Consider the following 22,812-nt stretch of genomic DNA (forward strand, 5'->3'; position numbering starts at 1 on the left):
TTAGCTTTGAGCTATATATATATATATATATATATACATATATATATATATAAACATGTATGGACACAGAACTTCGATCTTAAACGATGATAATGATGTGTGTGTGTGTGTGTGTGCAGACATTATACATATTTTTATTAATGCATCACTCTCTCTCTCTCTCTCTCTCTCTCTCTCTCTCTCTCTCTCTCTCTCTCTCTATATATATATATATATATATATATATATATATATATATATATATATATATATATACACTGTCACACACACACACACACAAATACATACACACACATGCACACAGAGAGAAAGAAAGAGAAAGAGAGAAAGCTTGTGAGAAAATATATACAAACATAGAAATATATGTTTATATGAAACATTACAACTTAGATTAATAAATTTTGAAGATTTAGGTTAAGTCTGTTGACACACTACATTTCTTATCTTCCTATCTACATGCGCATAACATACATGGCATGGTGAATCTCATGGTCAATGCAACCATCTAGATGCATCATCTCTGCACCGGCATTCTCTTGTAGAATTATATTTTTAAATGTTAATCATAATCGCCTTTTCTACGAGTCATTTCCATTAACAGTGAATATGTCCAGATATTTGACAAGGTCTTCTCCTCTTGGATAACAAAGTCTTTCACATTCAGTGATTCTTAAAATCAAACACCATTTTTGTCCTCTTGTAGTTTTAACATTACTGCAGTTACTCTCGTTGTTGTTGTTGTTGTTGTTGGTGGTGGTGGTGGTGGTTCTAGGGTGGTTGGGGATCGTAGTTATTACTGCTGTTGTTGTTGTTGTTGTGTTTGTTCGTTTTCTTTGTTTGCTTTTTGTTATAGTTGTGTCAGTTGATGAAGTGGTTTTTGTCCTTGTTCTTGATGTTCTTGTGGTTGTCGTTGTTGTTATATACCAGCATCTAATCTGGATTAACCTGCTTTGCTTCTTCCGAAAGATGAAGCAAAAATTTTTCTTTCTCCATCAAAGATTAAAATATATGTACATATGCAAACACACATGTATAAATATACATATACACATTAAATACACACATACACACACACCAATTCAAATATACACACTTTCTGTATGTGTATATATACATAGAAAGGGTGAAATATACAGATACTCCTGTATATACACAAGAATATAGATGTTGAGATAAGCTGTCTATGCAGATACACATTTGCATATATGTATGTGTTACGTAGTACATGCATGTGTGTGTGTGTGTGTTTAGATGTATATTTGTATGTATATATGCCTGTGTGCTTGTGGGTGTGTATAAAGCAGCCAAATGCATTTTGTAATGTTAATATTGACAAAACGCAGTTCAAGTGATTCCATATTGAAACACAAGAACTTTTAGACAGAAGACATATATACTAAAAATGAAATACTTATAGGAAAGAGATTGTTAGGAATAATCTAAAAGTATGCAGTATATATACATGTGTGTGTGTGTGTGTGTGTGTGTGTATATATGTATGTATACATATATATATGTATGTATATATGTATTTATGTATACATATATATATGTATATATATATATGCATGTATATGTATGTATACATACATATGTATGTATATATACATATATATATGCATGTAGATATGTATGTGCGTATATATATATATATATATATATATATATATATATATATATATATATATATATATGTGTATATAGATGAATAGCTAGATAGATAAACAGAATGACATACCTACATTCATACAGACAGACAGACAGATAGATCAGAGAGACAAACAAATATATATATGACAGACAGACAAACTGATAAAAAAATTACTAGAGGCATACACATAAGCATAATTTCATTAATTTTGTTCTGGGGATATATTTCATTAGTACTGTATCGTTGATATTCTTTTTGTGAATCATTCAGTTATTCTATTTCCAATTTTTTGGGCTCCATTATACTGCATTGTTTGCTTATTAATTTCATATTCATATCTCATTTTTATTTAATGTTTTTCATCAAATTCAACATGCACACCCACACACAAACACACACAAACACACACAAACACATAAACATGCATACACACAAATGTACACACACACACGTATATATATAGATATATACGTGTGTGCGTGTGTGTGTGTACATATGCCCAATGCCGGTGTCATGTAATTGGCACCTGTGCCGTTGGTATGTTAAAAACACTCATTACACTCTTTAAAGTGGTTGGCATTAGGAAGGGCATCCATGCCAAATCAGATTAGAACCTGATGCAGTCCTCAGCTTGCCAGCTCTGGTCACACCATCTAACCCATGCCAGCATGGAAAACAGATGCTAGATAATGATGATGATGATATATATAAAAACTAATACAAATGAACACGTATTAACAGAGAATATAGGTGATACAGACACTCCCCATACACACATGCACTTACAAAAGACACAGACACATTGAAGGACACGCATGCGTAGACACATACAATAGGAATACAAAATACAAAATGGCTGATAGTTAGCAAGGTGAGACACACATAAGAAAGAAGGAAACAAAGGACCACTGATGAGGTCACAGAAGTATGACGAAAGAACTCTGGCCGAAATAAGATTAAGATTAAGATTAATGTAATATAAAGCTGAAAAAAAAGAAGAAAAAAAAAAAAAAAAAAAAAAAATTAACACCAAATATACAGTGCGTGTGTTTTTATTGGCTAAACTGGCAATATGACCATCCCCAAGTACAACAACATCTGTTTCAACACACGATTTCACATAAAAAATCTTGCAAAACAAATATGTATATATATATATATATATATATATATATATATATATATATATATATATATATATATATATATATATATATATATATATATATATATATATATATATATATATATATATATATATATATATATATGTATATATATATATAGGTGCAGGCATGGCTGTGTGGTAAGAAGCTTGCTTCCCAACCACATGGTTTCAAGTTCAGTCCTTCTGTGTGTGGCATCTTGGATAAGTGTTTTCTACTATAGCTTCAGGCCAACCAAAGCCTTGTGAGTGGATCTGGTAGAGTGGATCTTGGAAAATCTTCCTTAATGAGCATTTTAATTGTCTCTAACAACCAATCTTAAATGTAAATTCAGTTGTCAATGATAGCTCAAACTGCATAAAAACCCAACTGGACTTACATTTGAAATTCATTGCTAATAATAGATTAATTAAAGCAGCAGTGATGCTGCATGTACAAAGCACACAGTACACTCTGTAAAGTGGTTGACATTAAGAAGGGCATCCAACCATAGAAACCATACCATGCTGGTGCCACATGGGAAACACCCAGTCCACTCTGTAAAGTGCTTATCATTAGGAAGGGCATTCAGCTGTAAAAACCATGCGAAAACAGACAGTGGAGCCTGTTGCAGTCCTCTGGCTTGCCAGCTCTTGTCGAACCATCCAACCCATGCCATCATGGTAAACAGACATTAAATGATGAGGAGGATGATAATGATGACAACGATGACGATGATGATTAATTGGCTTTATTTTTTTCAATTGTAAGATTAAAGCATCCAAGTTGGATGTTCGAACATCAGAGAATTACTTCAGTGTATTAGCAATATGACAGCCGAGGTTGTAATTCAAGATATGTAATTCAAGTCCTGTAAGTGGTTTTCTGCCTATGTAATTCAAGTCCTTATGTAATTCAAGTCTTGCAAGGAGCTTTCTGCCATTTTACCAATCCCAGAGCTTTTTTTAATCCTATATATTATGGTGCTATTACTTATACCTGGATTCACATATGACATACAATCCTTATAAAAGAAACTTATATACATATTTCTCAATGAGTATATATTTACATCCTAAATGTAAACAGACTTTAACAATTTTCCGTAAACATTAGGTGAAATAGATTGCATAAATATTTTACTTTCATATATATATATATGTGTGTGTGTGTATGTATATATATATATATATATATATATATATATATATATATATATATAGTAAATCCCCAAAAAACGAAGAACAAACACAAAAAAGCAACAATGTGAAGATGTGGTACATGTAAAGTATTAACAGATGCTCGAGGAAGGAAAGAAAGGTGGTTTTACGTTTTGAGCAAAGCTCTTCTTCAGAAACAGGAGACAGAGGAAAGTTCAAAAGAAAAGGAAGACGGTGGAAAAAAAATCACCAACAATTCACATGTGGTTATAATATATATATATATTTATTACAACAGGATTTTATATCTTGGACATAAAGTTACCCAAGGTATTGCACTCACAAAGCTAAAGCTTTGTGGACAGCTCGTCAGACTCTATATGAAATTAATCATCGTCATCATCATCCTCATCATCATTTAAACGTCTGTTTTCCATGCTGGCATGGGTTAGATGGTTTGACAAGAGTTGGCAAGACAACAGACTGTATCCAAACTCCACTGTCTGTTTACGCATGGTTTTTACAGCTGAATGCTTTTCCTAACGATAAGCACTTCACAGATATATATTTTCTTTTCTGTTTTTTTTCTTCTCCCTCTGTTTAAGGGTAAATAATCCATACTCATCAACGTTTTTTTTTTTTTCGTATTCTTTGAATTCTGAACATTTTCTGATGTCTGCGATGTAAATATTTAAAAACTTTGTATTCATATAGAGTCTGACGAACTGTCAACAAGGCTTTAATTTTGTGGGTGTGAAACCTTGGGTAACTCTATGTCCAAGATATAAAATTTCGTAATAATTACTGCTCTATATTTTTAGAGTGTGCTTCTTTCTGATATATGCTTTTTTTATTAACTATATATATATATATATATATATATATATATATATATATATATATATATATATATTGCAGAAACTTCTTTTGTTGAAAGTATTTTGTAGAAGCTGTTTTTTTAATTTTTCGTTTGGTTTAGAAAAACAAGGTGAGAAGAGAGAAAGTAAATTTCTTGTCTTTTAAAAGGTAAATAAGTATAAATATCAATAAAATTACAAATACAATAAGAAAACGAATTCTTTTCCTACCTTTTCTTGCGCTGATTATTCAGATTTGTAATTTCCCTATTTCTTCTGATTGCTTTTCTTATCCGAGATAATTTTGTCAAATTTCCAAAAAAACAAGATTTTTTGCTGTAATTAAAAAAAGATAAATTTCCTGTTAAAATTTTGTACTGAATTTTCCCCAAATATTCTTATTTTTCATTTTGTATTGTTGTCAATGTTATTGTTACTAAACAGACTAATTTCAATACCACATGCACTATAAATTCAGTAAAATCTGTTAAATGAGCTGTTAAGTGATCTTTTGCATACTCACTTAACCTGTTCAACATGGCAACCACATCAAATTGATAATCATTATTATTATCGTTATTTAGGCAGAATCATTGGCATGCTGGGTAAAATGCTCAACAGCATTTTTGTCAATTTTTATATTCTGAATTAAAATTCCTCCAAAGTAGATTTTGTCTTTCATTCTTTCAGGGTTAATAAATTAGGTACTAGCTGCATTATTGGAGTTGATCTAATCAATTGGCCCCCTCCCCAAAAATTTCGGGCCTTGAGCTTAAAGTAGACAAAATTATTGTTAGCATTGTTAAGGTGGTAAGCTGGCTGAATTGTTAGCATGCTGCGAAAAATTCTCAGCAAGATTATGTCAGTTTTTATGTTGTGAGTTCAAACCCTGCTGAGGTCTACTTTGCCTTTTATCTTTTCAGGGTCAATGAAATAAGTAACAGTGAAGCATTGGTTTGAGTTAATTGACTAGTCACCTTCCACTAAATTTCAGGCCTTGTTCCTATAATAGAAAGGATCATTATCTTTATAAAGGCAGCAAGCTGTCAGAATTGTTTGCACGCTGAGCAAAATTCTTTGTGGCATTTCGTCCATCTTTACATTCTGAGTTCAAATTCCATCAAGGTTGACTTTGCTTTTCATCCTTTTGGGTGTTGATAAATTAAAGTACCAGTGAAACACTGGGGTTGAAGCAATTGACTAGCCCCACCCTCCTCCCAAATTTCAGGCCTTGTGCTTTAGTAGAAAGGATTATTATTGTTGTTATTTTTAAGGCAGTGAGCTGGTGGAATTGTTAGCACATTGGACAAGAATGCTTAGCGGCAGTTTGTCCCTCTTCTTGTTCTGAGTTCAAATTCTACAGAGGTCAATTTTGCCTCTCATCCTTTTATCAACCCTGGAAATGATCTTTTTTTTAATTACACTGAGAATTGTACCCTACCACTTTCTTCAAAAAGAACAACACACCAGGTAATAGAGTCCTAAGTGGACTATACCAGAATGATTGACAGAGTAGTCATGGCTGGAATTCCTTTACTTGAAACTTTATTCAATCAGGTCTGACACAGAGTGAAATAACAACAAAAGCAACGTCTGCATGACTCTACAGAACAGTGACTCACCAAACCTCACACCATTAAGAGTCACTGCCTTTTCTGTCAGTCTTTGATTTATATATATCACCTTCACAAATCTAAAATAATGTGGAAATCAAACCTTGTATCATAAAGTCCTTAAATTAAGTTTTTTACCATTTTCTATTATATCTCAAACATTATCATCATCACATTTAATGTCCATTGTCCATACTGCCATGGGTTGGACGGTTTCACCAGGGCTGGTAAGCTGGAGAGCTACACCAGGTTCCAGTCAGATTTGACAAAGTATCTACAGCTGGATGCCCTTCCTTATACCAACCACTCTGAGAGTGTAATGGGTGCCTTTTACGTGCCACCAGCACAGGTGCCAGTTGCATGACACCAGTATCTGCCACAGCTATGATTTCACTTGGCTTGATGAGTGTTCTTCTCAAGCACGGCATAATGACAAATGTCTCGGTCATTTGTTATTGCTTTCAATGATTTGAAACCTAGCAGTTGGTTACAAACTGGTACCATTTAACATATTTTTTTATAAATAAATTTCCATCTCTCTCTCTCTCTCACACACACACACACACACACACACACATACACATACACACATCATTTTACAAAGTTCCATGAAAAATAAAGCATGAATTCTATAAGTTTTATGTGCCAAAAATTTCTCCTTCAGTAAGTTGCTATGCCCCTAATGTTCTACCATAAACAACGAAACTTGTAACCTCCACAGCTCAAAACTCCTTCTCTTCACAGCATATCTAATCTCCTTGATTCTGTAATTCCTTCAGATTCCAACAATGGTACTAAAAAGATGTAATGTACCATAAATGCAAACAGTTCACAAAATAAAATGATTTAGTTTGCTATGAGAAAGAGGAGAAATCTGTAGTTCCATGCAGGAGCCCTTCATTAGATGAAGGACCTTTGTTGAAAAACAACAGACATTTGTTCACTTCTTATTCTCAAAACAAACTATCTTATCTAATTTTGTTATTTATTTATGTTCAGTTATTTTCCAAATATATTTTCTAAACACCATGTACACATAAATATATATTTTCTAAACTAATGTAGACCATCAATTGTGTCTTTGAAATTCTACTGTTTCACTGCCATAAATGTATTTGTTACATTCCCAGTACCACTCTATCGTTTCTTCACCATTATCTTATCATAAATACTAAATTGTGTAAACGATATTGAACTGCAATACTAAAATTGATTTTGAAACAGAACTTGAAAAAGGAATACAGAAGAAAAAAGATGAAAAGAACAAAGAAAAATATAAAACAGATGAAAAAAATATGTAAAATATAGAAAAGTGGAAATATATATAAAACAAAGAATAGAATAAAATAATGCAAAATTAGATATAAAAAAGATGAAATTTTAAATGTAATAAAACTAAAATGACAGGAAGAAGATTGGAAATATGGGAAGAAAACGGTATGGGGGTAATGGATGGGGAATTTGTGGTATAACATTTTGTGGGTGGAGGTGCATGACGTAGTGGTCAGAGTGTTGAAATCATGGTCATAAGATTGTGGTTTTGATTCCAGGACTGGGCAATATGTTGTGCTTTTAAGCATAACACTTCATTTTACATTGTTCCAGACCACTCAGGTGGAGAAATGATTAGATCTACAAAGGAGTGGTGTTCCATCCAGGAGAGCTATATGTTCTTGAGAAACTAGGTTACTGGTTCAATGCTCCTTACAGAGTAATGTAGACTAGCCAAAACATGAAAGGGTAGAAATATGGTAGGCTTAATTGGTGGGAGTGATGTGGAAGTAAAAAATATGGAAATGGTAAGGTACTAGAAAACAACCTTTCGAAGAAGATAATAATTGTGACTGCGTAATGATGGTAATGGAGGTGGCAGTTGTGGTGGTCATTACTGTGTTGGTAATGTGGTAATTTGGTAACATACAAGCATGCAACCATTGTCTTTCCAACACTCCCACCAACAACAACAACATTCCAACCACCACTACCATCACCACCACACCTACCACCACCACCATCATAACAGTAAAAAGGAAACTGAAAGAAGCCTGTCATGTGTATGTATATGTGCATTTGTGTCAATATGTATATGTCCCCTCGTTTTGACACCCTATTAATGGTTATATATAAGGTAATGAGCTGGCAGAATCATTAGCACACTGGTTGAAATGATTAGTGGCACATCGTCTGTCTTTATGTTCTGAGTTCAAATTCCACCAAGGCCGACTTTGCCTTTCAGGGACGAAACACTAGGGTCAATGTAATCGATTAGTCCCCTCTCCCCAAATTTCAGGCCTTGTACCTTTAGTAGAAAGATTTAATAGTTATATATGAAATCATACCATCATACTAGTAGTGTCCTGTGTTTTAAGTCTTCTTTGAAAACCAGCCTTAAAGGAAATACTTATTTCTATATTGCTTGCAGGGTGCTAAACATAGAGGGGACAAACAAGGGCAGTCAAAGGGATTGAGTCAATTACATCACCCCCAGTGCGTTTTTGGTACTCATTTAATCAACCCTGAAAGGATGAAAGGCAAAGTTGACCTGCATATACAGCGGGCTCTGCTCAGTTTCCCTCAATCAGATCTACTCACAAGGCTTTGATCAGCACGGGGCTATACTAAAAACATTGCTTAAGGTGTCACACAGTGGGACTGAACCCATTACCAGGTGACTGGGAAACAAAACTTCTTAGCACACAGCCACACCAGTGCCTGTCTCACCTAGTCATTCAGGAAATGAAAGTTCTAAGGCTTGAACTCATGACTATTTAGTCTGGTCTAGTCTGGTCAGCAGTCAATGGCACAATAGTTTAAATATCTCATTCATTGTGCCACTCAATTAAAAGTATAACACAAATCACTACAACAACAATAACAACAACTAACACAAACTCAAACATTAACAACAATGACTATAACAATGAACATCAGTAATTAAGCAATGTAGACAGATTGATTATTAGACTGAGAAATTAATCACAGAACTGATTCTTCTATCTCCAAGATAGACATTTATTTGCTTGTCATATAAAAAAAAAAAAGTAAAAATACTAAGAGACAAAAAAGTAAAGCGCACACACACACACACACACACACGCGCACATATGCACATAATATACATACATGCATATATATATCTACACATACATACGTATGTACATATATATATATATATATATATATATATATATACACACACATATATTTATATATATGTATATATTTATATAATCACTGTAGTACAGGCATTAACGTGGAGAGACACACATACACACACATACATGCACACACACACACACACACACACAAGCCCACCATATAATGAAAACAAAAATTCTTTAAGTCTCTGATGGTAATCTCCAGACTGATAGTTAATTTAATCAAGAGCAACAATAACAACAATAACTATAAAACAACAACAACAGCAACAATAACAGTAACAACGGAATTGGTAAAAAGGAAAAGAAAAACACAACGAAAAGGAAGAATTTAGAAAAATAAGAAAGAGATAGAGAGAGAGAGGATAAGAAAGAGGAGAATAAAACAACAAAATAACATCACATATGTGTATATATATATATATATATATATATATATATATATATATATATATATATATATATATATATATATATATATATATATATTTATATATATAAAATATCATGTACATATAAATATATACACATACGTGTATGTGTGTGTGTATACACACACACAGATACATGTATATATGCGTGCAAAGCAAATTGTGTATAAAAGTGGAAAAGTAAAGCAAAAAACAAAACAAATGTTTAAATGAACTTTGCAGACTGAAATAATTATCGAGAAAATAGAAAACACATGCACATATACACATATATATATATAACACATATGTATATATCTATATATATATATATATACATGCATACTTACACACATACACGCACACACACACACATATATATATATATATATATATATATATATGTATATGCATATAAACAGGTGTGCACGTGTGTGTGTCTATCATTTCAGTAATTGAGATTTCCTGTGCAGCTGCATCACACATCATTGTAAGGTTCATTTGCAACAGAGGAACTTGAGTGCAGGGTTTCTTATATATCAAAGCGCCACACACACACACACACACACACACACACACTCAAAAACATACATGATGCAAATATACAAAAATACATATGAACACACACACATGCACACACACAGACACACACACGCATGCACATATATTATATATATATATATATATATATATATATATATATATATATTTACTCCTCTACATGTGTATATTCTCAAATTAACTAACTCGATACTAGTTTCAAAATAAAAGAAATAGAAAAAGAAAAGAAAAAAAATCAACAGACAAACAAGTAACATGTATTGAGGCACTTTAAATGTTTCTGAAAGTAATCAGAAAAATCAGATACATCAGCTTCAATTATACAGGAGAGATCTTGTCTTAATGTCTTATTTCTTGCTTTTATCCTTTCTTTCTATGTTAGCATTGGCTGTTTAGAAGCTTGTTTACTGCATCACATACTAACAACAGTCTGCATCTACTCAAATACAACAAGGCTCTGAATGTATAGTTTCTTTTCTCTATTGAAAAATAGTCAAAAATTACATTAAGACATGTAATATCATATTATTATTATTATTATTATTATTATTATTATTATTATTATTATTATTATTATTATTTCTTTCATTTTCTATATTTTTGAAGGAAAATTTATAAACAAAAGTATTATTAAAAATTATAAAAGTTATGGTTGTGTGGTTAAAAAGCTTGATTCACAACCATATGATTTTGGGTTCAATCCCACCATATGGCACCTTGGACACATGTCTGCTACAATAGACCCTAACTGACCAATGCCTTATGAAAGAATTTGGTAGATGAAAATACATACAGAAGCCCATTCATTATATGTACATGCTTTACCATTTTTTAAATTTTTTACTTGTTTCAGTCATTAGACTGCAGTCCTGCTGGAGCCCTACCGTATGCCCCAGCATGGCCCCAACATGAATCTGAGTATCATTCTAGCACAGGGGCCATGCTAGTCTTCTCTGTATTGTTGATATTTTAGAATATGTATAACTGTAGCTCACACATCTACTGCCATATATGCTTGTGTGTGTGTGTATAAATATGTATGTATGTATATATCTTTGTATGTATGTAAGTATGAATGTATGTATGTGTGCATGCATTTTTGTGTTTGTCCCTCAGGCTGCTTGACAGCTGGTGTTGGTTTGTTCACATCCCTGTAACCTAGTGGTTTAGTAAAAGAGAGCAATAGAAGTTCAAGACACAAAAATAAACAGGAGCACTCAGAGAGTGCAAACTTCTGCCAAGTCAACACCAACGTCCTCTCAACGATGAGTTGGAGATGACTTTTAAAATTAGAATATCTGAAATAACTTGACTGTTCTTACAAAAGGGAATACTAAAAACAAACCCCTACCACTCTCAAAAATTATGCAAAAAAAAAAACGGAAAAATAATCCAGAATCCATGTCCGGTACCTGATCAATCCTAATGGTAGTCATGGCATGTAAAGGTAGCTGTAGAAAATTTACTAACGATAATAAATGGTTTATCCTTATCTAATACAAGCCAAAGTTAACAAATTCACCATTCTAAATATTTACAGACTAAAGGGAGATAATTGAGAAAGACTTGAAAGTTAACATTAGATTGTACTCATGTAAAGTAAAGTAAATATAACACGAAATAATCCAGAATCCTTGTCCGGTACCAGATCGATGCTCAACCTGCGAAATACCGAAACACAACTGCCAAATCTTTCTTAGAATATACCACAACTAGCTTCTGTATCAGTCAATTACCAGATCAATGTAATTGACCAACTCAGTTCAAATTTGCTCTGCGTCTAAATTATTAATAGTTGTACTACTACTAGGAGTACTAAAAGAGGGCACATGGCTTGGTGGTTAGGGTGTTGCACTCGCGATCCAGCGATCGTGATTTCAATTCCTAGACTGGGTGGTGCATTGTGTTCTTGAGCAAAACACTTCATTTCACATTGCCCTGCAATTGCTTCAACATCTGATGCAAGATACACCTGTTCAGATACCATCAATTAATGGAGCGAGTGAGCTAATGTGTGGCATGAACATTTGATCATTATAAACAAATCATTTGTGCAGATCTTCAGCAAAAAAAACTGAGCACTCACACATCATCCTCAACGAGGAGAGTCTATAACTAGCAGTAAAGTAGTAAGCTGACAGATTCCGTACCAAAGCAGACAAAATGCTTACCACTTTCAATGCTTAGAACTCCCCCACCCCCAAAAAAAATCGCAGGAGTGGCTGTATAGTAAGTAGCTTGCTTACCAGCCACATGGTTCCGGGTTCAGTCCCACTGCATGGCACCCTGGGCAAGTGTCTTCTACTATAGCTTCGGGCCGACCAAAGCCTTGTGAGTGGGTTTGGTAGATGGAAACTGAAAGAAGCCCGTCGTATATATGTATATATATATATGTGTATGTGTGTGTATATGTTTGTGTGTTTGTGTTTGTTCCCCCCATCATCGCTTGACAACCAATGCTGGTGTGTTTACGTTCCTGTAACTTAGCTGTTCAGCAAAAAGACACCGATAGAATAAGTACTAGGCTTACAAAGAATAAGTCCCGGGGGTTGATATGCTTGACTAAAGGCGGTGCCCCAGCATGGCCACAGTCAAATGACTGAAACAAGTAAAAGAGTAAAAGAGAGAGAGTATGAGCAAATGTAATCTTGAATGTGCTGTAGCTTGACCGAAAAGGGATGGTCCAGGTTGGAATACTCTTGATCATAGCACAGCTCATTAAGGTTTGTCTTAGAGTTAAACAACGACAAAAGCAAAACTGAATTACACCCTATTCAACTTAGAAAAGGGAGGGAAACATTGGATGATGGAGTCCTAGATAAATAAACAAATCCCAACACATGAAGGATGGAATTATCCTGATCAAATCTCCTTTGATCATAAATCTGCTATGTTTAAGGCTGTACTGGTGTTAACACAAACAACAACATGATTGCTGAAACTTTATATCCATATTAAAATATATCTTTTATAGATAATATTTTTTGAATTGTTTTGTTTGATGAGATTTAAATCATTTCTGTCTGGCGCTGACTACCATTAATACAAAATGGCAACTCAGTCACTGTTACTGTTGCGACAACTACTTCCACTAATCCATAAATTTATGTCAAGTGATGCAAAGAGCTCATCTACTCCACTTCATTATCGAACTTATTGATAATATACGTATAAACAAAACAACAAATAACTCATTACTTGCAAGGAAAGAAGAAAGAAAAACAAAAGAAAAAAGAGAAAATTTATGAAGGAAGATGAATATTATTAACTTTTAAGACTAGTGAAGAAGATTAGATTTATCTAAATTAGGCAAAGAAAAAGTAGATAGGACACTTGCCTCAAGTAGTTCCCTCTTCAATAAAGAGGATTTAAGCATCTACATGAAAGCTCTCAGCTTGATTACAAATACTGCCATTGTAGACTATTTTTACTTTCACCATAATACCTATTTCCAATTTCAATTAATTTCAAAACTTTGTTGTCTCAACCAATTTAACAAACAAAAAGAAAAGAAGCAAAATAAAGCAAAAAAAATAAAGTCATTTTGATTTTGTGTTGTCCCATTTGCCTTCATTTGTTTGATTTAAGCATGGTTTAACAATGTCTGTGTTAGCTCTACATGTATCGAGTTTCATTTAGTTACTGTGGCTTCTAAAAATTGTGCTGGCAATTACTTCCCTATTTATTTTAGTCTTACTATTCTGCGGATGAAATAATCCATTTTGAGTATGTAAATATACTTACACTTACTTTGAAGAGCACTTACATGGCAGTATAGGATTACCAAATAGATTATCAAGATTTTGAATCTTTTGATCTTTTATGAAAATCTACTTGGAACACCATTCAGCCCAGTTATATGCTTTCTTAGTCAGATTGTCATCATTATGGTGATGACAATGACCTGAATAGCAGACAATCACATTGAATACACCTGCAATGAATGGCATTCCAACGATGACCAGCTTGTGTTATATTCAGAATATGAGAGAATAAAACAGGTGGGTCATGGTTACAAAACATGTCAACAATATCTACAACATGTACAATGGATTTACTTTTTAAATAAGGACAAAGAAATTAGTCTAAATAGAAAAGTAACAGAATAAAGATTACTTTACAGCATTCACTTTCACTACTTCAAATTCAAAGTTCAAATCTCACTAGGCTAAACTTGCCCCTCGCCTTTTTCAGTCAAAGGAGAAGAGCAGTACCTATAACGTTGAAAAGATATACAAACCTGATGAGGGAAAGAGAGGAAGAAGCCAAGATCTATGGGTAACATTTATTATTTCTGTGAGATTAGTTAACTATGAAAAATTAAATTAAAGAAATTTGATTCTGAAATTGGCCCTGATACTCTGTAACAGTAATCTTCATAAATATTGGAATTCAATATTTTGTGCCTTGAGATTTTGGTCAGTATATTGGATTTTATTGGTAATATTTTTCTGTAAGGTTTTCACAAGTTAGAGATTATATTGGATCTGAACCATAACAGTTTCTTCCAGGATGCTGGACAGAATAGTGTTTTGTATTTATATATATATATATATATCTTTTATGGAAGACTGGCAGTTTCAAGAAAAGTGGTCAGCTCCACACAGAAATTGGCTGAACAGAAACTATCCATTGAAGATTGAGCAGAAGTGGTGAAGGCCTACATTGCCTTTGTAATAACTTACCACCTGACCATTGTGACTTGTCTCAGTCCATGTTTGGCCAGACTGGATCATCTACTTTTCTGTTTCCTGTCGAAAGGATGCTTTCCACTAGTTAGGTGGTCCATCTGTTGCCAGTCTCCTCCAGAAGGCAGGCTTAGCATGCCATGGCTGTTGATATGAAGGCACACATGGAAGTTACATATCTACAGATTTTCCTGAATAGTGAGCCTGTGTGATCTCTGTATACAAGACACATTTTTTTCTGCAGCTCATCTCTTTCATGGAGCTGAAGTCCTGGGTCAAGTAAAGACCAAGATTGGGTACCTGAGAAATGAAATGTTACTAGACACCAACTGTCTTTTACCAGTGTTGGAAGGTCTATGTTAGCAATTATAGAAAGATATTGGCAGGCTAATAGTGATGACATTCTTGCAGAAATTCTGGGCTCCAACAAAGATGAATTGGCTGGTTGGTTTCAGAAGACTTTCAGGCTGTGAACTGCTATGAATAACTCCCAGAGGAAGTAGTAGTAATTTCTGTTTTTCAGAGATGGAATTTCTACATTTTTATTATTTCATTACTTGTGATTTTACACACATACACACACATATACACACACACACACACTCACCCCACCCCCCCACCCCCCCACACACTATTCTTACTGTTGTTGTTTCTTTTGATGGTGTTGATGTGATAATAGTGTTTCTTTGCAGGGAATTGAAACCGGGAGGAGATGAGGAGATGATACAATAAGAGGTAGAAAGGAGACAGCAAAATGAAATATTTTTTTGGCTGTGTTTGGGGGCAGGAGACAAAGAGAGAAAAAAGACCATACGCATACAGAATATGCATACACATGTGTGTGTATGTGTATAAATATGCACATATGCATGCACACACACACACACACACACACACACACACACACACACACACACACACACACACACACACAGAACAAGCATGAGAGAAAGAGAGAGACTGATAACGAAAGACCAAAAGAATATTTACAAGAATGCAATGTGCTGTTATGTTCTAAGGCAAAGTTCACTCCAGTATTACTTATTGTTCAGGTGCCAAGTGAAAGAATGAATATATATACATAGATACACACACACACACACACACACACGCACATATATACATATATATACATACACACACTCATGCATATGTGTGTGCGTGTGTATTTTATTTATGTATTTCTTTTGTATTATTTTTTGTTTATTTTGTGCACAAAATTATATTTGATTTGAATTTTTACCATCAGAGTGTTTAGTCAAAGGAATATGTTTTTTACTGGCATTTATCATTTGTTATATGCGTGTGCTTGTGTTTGTGTGTGCGTGTGCATGTGCTTGCGTATGCGTATGTGCTTGTGTATGCATATGTGTATGTGTGTGTCTATTTCCATCTGTGTATCTGTGTCAAGAGATACTTGTAGAAATGTATGTATATGTTTGTGCATCTCTGTGTTTGTATTTCGATACATGTAAGCCTGTCGAAATGTTTTCGAAGAAATTTTGTATTTTTAATAATGAAACATTCTAAATTATATTTTTTAAATGTATCTGAGCTTTTCTTTTTGTATATATTTTTCTTTAATTCTAAGAGAAAAATTATTCTTCCTTAAATTTTATTTCTTACTTTTTTTTTTCTTTTGCACTTTTATATTGATGAGGGTGTATTTTGCTATTGTTGTTGTTTTTGTTATTGTTGTTGCTGTCATTGTTGTTGTCCTCATTGTTGTTGCTATCACATTACCATTATTGTGCCTATGTATTTTATACATTAATTTTTGTCTGTGATATTATATATAATTTAGTTTCATTCATACACACATACATACATATTTATATTTTTATACACATACACACATATATATATATATATATGTGTGTATGTATGTATGTATGTATGTATGTATGTACATATATTTATACATATTTGTATGAATGTATGTATGTATGTATATATATATATATATATATGTATGTATATACATATGTGTGTGTATTTATATATTTAGTTTTTTTTCTCCATTTTAAATAATTTGCCATTCTTTTATTCCAACTAGTGATTTTTGAGAATAAGAGAATGGAAAATAATGATAATTATAATAATAATAAACTTCATTGCAATATTATAACAGAAGCCTTCAAATGACTGGTTTGTCTACAATTTTAACATTAGGAAAGGATATTTGTAAATTGTGTAGCACATAAACAAAAAGCAATAAAATATGTATTCTTTAAGAAGGTTAGAAATTAAAGTGGAATGTTCATACATGCAAATACACATTTACTTGCTCACACACAAACTCATAAATAGAGTTTTTAATATTATTTATAATTATATATATCACACTTAAAATGATTTTGGATAACCTACTCAATTTTTACACTCCCAACCAGAAGACTTTTATCTCCAGTTAAGCATAAGAAGTTTCTCTTGCAACACAGCAAGAATTTGTTTAGATGGCGCTTCCAATTCTAGAGTCAGTGAAACGAAGAGATGTGAAATTTGTGCCATTTCCATGTTCATTAATGTTAAACATGAAGGGGGATAACTCCAACCATTTAATTAAAGTTATATATGAATTGAAATCTGAATGAATCCTCTGCTTTTTGCATATATGACTGGTTACCTGTAAGATGACAAAATGAATACACCAATCCCATTTCATATATTTGTGATAAGATGTGTTCATGTGTGTGTCCACAGAAGACACGTGCATATGTGTTAAACTGCTTCATAGGTTAGTTACTTGCCCATTGCAGCAGACTTTCAATTACATGGATTGTAACTTTCCATACTGGAGAAACTGTGCAGTAATGGACAAATATCTAACCAATAATGTTTATTAGTGCACATATATTCCACTCTATGACAGTTTTCAGTTCTCAATGTGTTTATTTATATTTTCACATGCATATGACGCACAGACAATGCCAAACCAAAGAGACTGATAGATAAATCGCAGACATAATAAAATTTTCTTTCACATATAAAGTAAAGATACTTTGGAGAATGTAGCCCAATATTTTATGGTTAGATATAAGATGGGAAGGCCATAGTTGGAATGTCATTGTTCATAGAAAGTTCGATCTGAGTAAACCTATGGTTAAAGAATATCATAAAGAATGTCCCAAAATAGTCACAGTCAATCACTCCTGACAATTTTGAAAGCTACCCTAAGTTAAAGCTTTCTATGGATATTTATAAGCAAATCAATCCATCCATGACACTCCTGTTAGAAATAGCACATTAATGTTTAAACCCTGCACTTGTTACTCAAGATTAGCCCCCTTATGAAGAAAATTCACTATTAATACAAAGCACCCTCGTCATGGATTGCCCCTATTTTTCTGTGTATCAGAAACTATATTATCTGAGGCAGCTGTCCTCTTTTCAGAGAGCTGAGTGTGATTTGAGGAAGATTTGGTATTCTTTATGTTTAATTAGTAACCATACACAGGTTCCTTTATAAGCATCAAGATTATGTGGCTGTTGAGCTCAAATATTCTGATGTCAATGAAAAGCACTTTCGTTCTTTTGGAGTCAATAAAACAGGTGCCTGTCAAGTACTGAGGTCAATGTAACTGACTTGCACCCACCCCTCGAAATTGCTGGCCTGATGCCAAAATTAGAAAAAGAATCATTTGTTATACACATAACTGATGATAGGAAAATGGTAACAGTTGTTATCATGACTAATTGAATGCTATGTCCTTGTTGTCAACTCAGACAACTGTGATAGACAAAGAGAACACATCTGCTGTATTGTAGAGATCAATCTAAATTACAGAAACATTGCTAGAACCAACGAAACTTCATTCACACAAATAGAAAGGAATTTTGAAGTGAATATAAGAATTGAAGTTATCATTAACTTTTTTATTTTAATTGAATAGTCAGCCAGGAAGAGCTGTTCCCATGGCTCCAAGACTAATTGAAATAATGGAGGAAGATATCCTTGAACCAAACATTTCACCCAAATGTTTATAGCTGAGTGAACTCTGCTAGAAGCTGGCAGGGATTGGATGGAGGTGTTAAATCATGAATTGGATTCAGTTTCTCACAAAAGTGGGCTTCGGTGCGATTTGAATTCGGAATATAATGAACTAGGTTGGCAACAGGAAGGATGTCTTGCTATATGAAATCTACCTTGATAAATTCTGTTTGACACATGTAGGCATTGGAAATAATGTGTTAAGTAATGATGGTGATAAAAGTATGTACTGGACTACATTTTTTGCTTTTATCTTAAACATAGCAAGCTAGATTTAACCTTTAGCAAGTTGTAGATACATCATGTCACTGTACGAGTCTTCTCTCTTCTCAATGTGACACAATGCACCTGCAACTACAGGGGAGAAAACTCGTTTGACACCATGATGCACCTAAGTGTTCTAAAGGTTAAATGAATTATTTTCAAGTCTTAGTCAGAGGAGGACTGAACATGTCCATGACCACTTGTAAGGTCTTTGAGATGAATGAGAAAAAATAACGGAAATCTTAATCTACTTGAGCCCTATACTTGCAACACAGTGTACAATGTACCCTACCTTGGGTATCTGGGAACTAGATGGTATTGTTGAACAAAGCAACAGTTAATTTTACAACCCAAAGAGAAATAGAATCTTATTGACAAGCTTCTGCACAACTTCTGGTTATCATACAACTTAAGCTGATCCCAGGATATCTGGAGTAGACTACATTTTATTTGTTCATATTGTATCTCAGTGGCGTTGAGCTTGATGGTAAGTGATTGCAAAGTAAATTCCTTTACCACGTGACTATACTTGTATCCAAAACCGAGTAATTGATACACATTTCTTTGACACGGCTGTGAAACTGACTTCAAACTTGGTTTGTTGTTACTTGTACAATTGCAGCTGCAGCTATAGCTGCTACTGCTGCTGGTGATGACGATGACGATGATGATGATGATGATGAAAATTGAAGATAATGATATTTTAAATTTTACAACCACCATCATCACTGCATCCACCACCACCAACTAACCATTTCTATGATTTTCTATCATTTAGACCAGCGCTCACAATGGTGTAATAATTAACACTATGTAGGAAAAAAAAATGGCTCATAATGCTTAATGGGGCATTAAATCACCACCAAAGAATTCATCTTAATGCAATGTGGTATCAAGGACAAGTAGAGCTAATTGCAAACATGACAAGTTAGTGAAGTGCAACAGGTTATCAAACTTGTATTGCTGACTCATCTTGTATGTAGCTTAGCAGCACCACTCTACAAAACACCTGTATAATTAAAAGCCAATGAAGGAACCTTTATATAGTTGTTTGGCATGCTGGAATTAGTAGCCAAATCACCCTCAAATTGCTCTTTATCATCTTAAATAAGGACAAGTCATATTAGATTATGTAGTCTGACATTGCTTTAAAAACGGCATGGGATGGTCAGAGCTAGGATGTTGTTGAACATAGATCTTCATTAGGATTAACCTGGGGTTAAACATCAACAACTTGTATGATTAATGCTGAAAGGAATGCACAATCAATTAATTGGTTGTGATGAGCAATTGACTATATTTTGATTTGATAAAAAATTCATTAGAATAAAAAGTAAATAAATTTGAAAAAAACAAAAATTGATTTCAAAAATGTAATTTTGCAAAATAAAAACAAAATAAAACTCACTAATGAAGGAGATAAACTTTGTAGTCACTTGACCGAGTAGAAATAGCACCTAAATCTGCCTCAAAGTACATATTTGTTTAGTCTGGTTCCAGAAAGGCTGTTTAGAAGGCAGAAAAGACTGCACTGTCATATTTGGAAAGCATTTGATGGTATTATGTTTGACCAGGGCTGACCTGGGGTTAAAATGCAACATAAAAGGGAGCATCTACTATGATGCTTGACTTACTAAAAGTAAAAGAAAACATCGCTCAAAAAACAAACCCTTTTCCTTAAAATGTTACATTGCATAATGTAATTCTAAACAAATTTTTGAACACTTGGTGGTGACTGGTAAGCTGAAAGAAGCTGGGAAGACAGAGAGAGAAGATTTCTGATGGCCCTAACAGTTGCCTACAAAGAGATTAACAAAATATCTTCCTTAGTTATGTGTGGAATAAGATAAGGGAAATATCCAAAATCACCATTACTTGTAGGTATAACATACAGAAGTTTTAAGCGCATTGTGTCTAGAAAAAAGTAAAAAAAACAGTGAGATGTTCATAGTTAAAATATCTTTAATTCTTTAATTAAAGATCTGCCCAAACATGAGTTATATGGAGATACAAGACAGAAAGCAGGTAGGGCAACCAGCCACAGAAAAAAATGTCAGCCTCAATAATTTCTGTCCAACCCATGCAAGCACGGAGAAGTGGATGCTAAAATGATGATGATGATGAAAACAAGAGCACCATTCAAGCATGGTTGATGTCAGTGCTGCCTGACTAGCCCCCGTGCTGGCAGCACATAAAAAACACCCACTACACTCTCATAGTGGTTGGCATTAGGAAGGACATCCAACTGTAGAAACCTTGCCAGATCAGATCGGAGCCTGGTGCAGCTTCCTGGCTTGCCAGTCCTCAGTCAAACCGTCCAATCCATGCCAGCACGGAAAGCAGACGTTAAATGATGGTGATGATGATTATGATATATCTATCTATATACCTCTCTCTTTATATATGTGTGTGTGTGTGTGTGTGTGTAATTGAAAATATAAAGAATAATAAACCACAAAACGAATTTATTTTTCAAAATGAAACAAAACTAAACAGTAAGATGGAAAATAATGTTTATTTTTGTGTACTTCCACTTCATTTATATTTGAAAAGTTTTCTCCTACTTTATTTTAATTACAAAGTCTTTGATCAGATCTTCACTATGACATCACAAACATTTTGAAATTATATTTTTGATCATATAAACTAATTCAAATATTATTTTAGCAAAATTTAAAGTGATTTCTTTTGTGCTGTAAATCATTTACCATTTCCCTGGTCTCTTACTTTCCTTGATCCCCTAAGCACATGCTTATTTTGTTTAATTGATAATCCAGCACTGATCAGAAGCAACAAAACTGTGGCCACCCTGCATACTCAGGTATAGTTCATATAAGACTACCGAAACAAAAGTCCTTCTTACATCTTAAAGGTGGCAGTGTATCATTTGAGAGAAATTTATTGGCTATTTCTAGCAGATCAAGTAACTATCTAGAGGCTCCTTCAGTAGCTCATAAGACAATAAAGTATTCGACTTGAGCATTTTTAGGAGTTTCTTTGGGTAAATGGCTGTTCCTAATATACTAACAAGAGTGGAAACTTAGGGCAAGGAATAATTCTATTAAACAGACCCCAGTATCTGACCGGTACTTTATTTTGTTGACCCTGAAAGAATGAGAGTCAAAATGAACATGGTGGAAATTTAATTCAGACCATAAAAAAGCGAAAGAAATACTGTATGGCGCCGGCATGGCTGTGCGATTAAGAATTTCGCTTCCTAAAAACAAGGCTTTGGGTTTAGTATCACGGCAGGCCATCTTGGACAAGCATCCTTTACTGTAGCTCCAGCCTGACCAAAGCCTGGTAACAAATTC

At 33.7% G+C, this 22,812-nt stretch overlaps 1 protein-coding gene and 1 non-coding gene across 10 annotated transcripts in view; both read right to left on the bottom strand.

The window, feature by feature from the left end:
• Positions 1-22,812, bottom strand: part of LOC106876779 (uncharacterized) — a 786,971-nt gene that overhangs the window by 604,095 nt on the left and 160,064 nt on the right. For 8 of the 9 annotated variants that reach the window (XM_089364786.1, XM_089364787.1, XM_089364785.1 and 5 more), the window contains exon 2: positions 5,045-5,149. The gene's annotated coding sequence lies outside the window, so the exon portion shown is untranslated. Of the gene's footprint in view, positions 1-5,044; positions 5,150-5,336; positions 5,358-22,812 lie in introns of those variants that run through there. The other variant, XM_089364783.1, reaches the window with a different exon arrangement.
• Positions 11,450-11,552, bottom strand: LOC128249730 (U6 spliceosomal RNA). Its single transcript, XR_016244712.1, has one exon. It is a non-coding gene; the product is annotated as a U6 spliceosomal RNA (small nuclear RNA).

Source organism: Octopus bimaculoides, chromosome 16, assembly GCF_046866305.1.
Source record: "Octopus bimaculoides isolate indiv1 chromosome 16, ASM4686630v1, whole genome shotgun sequence".
Taxonomy (NCBI): Eukaryota; Metazoa; Mollusca; class Cephalopoda; order Octopoda; family Octopodidae; genus Octopus; species Octopus bimaculoides.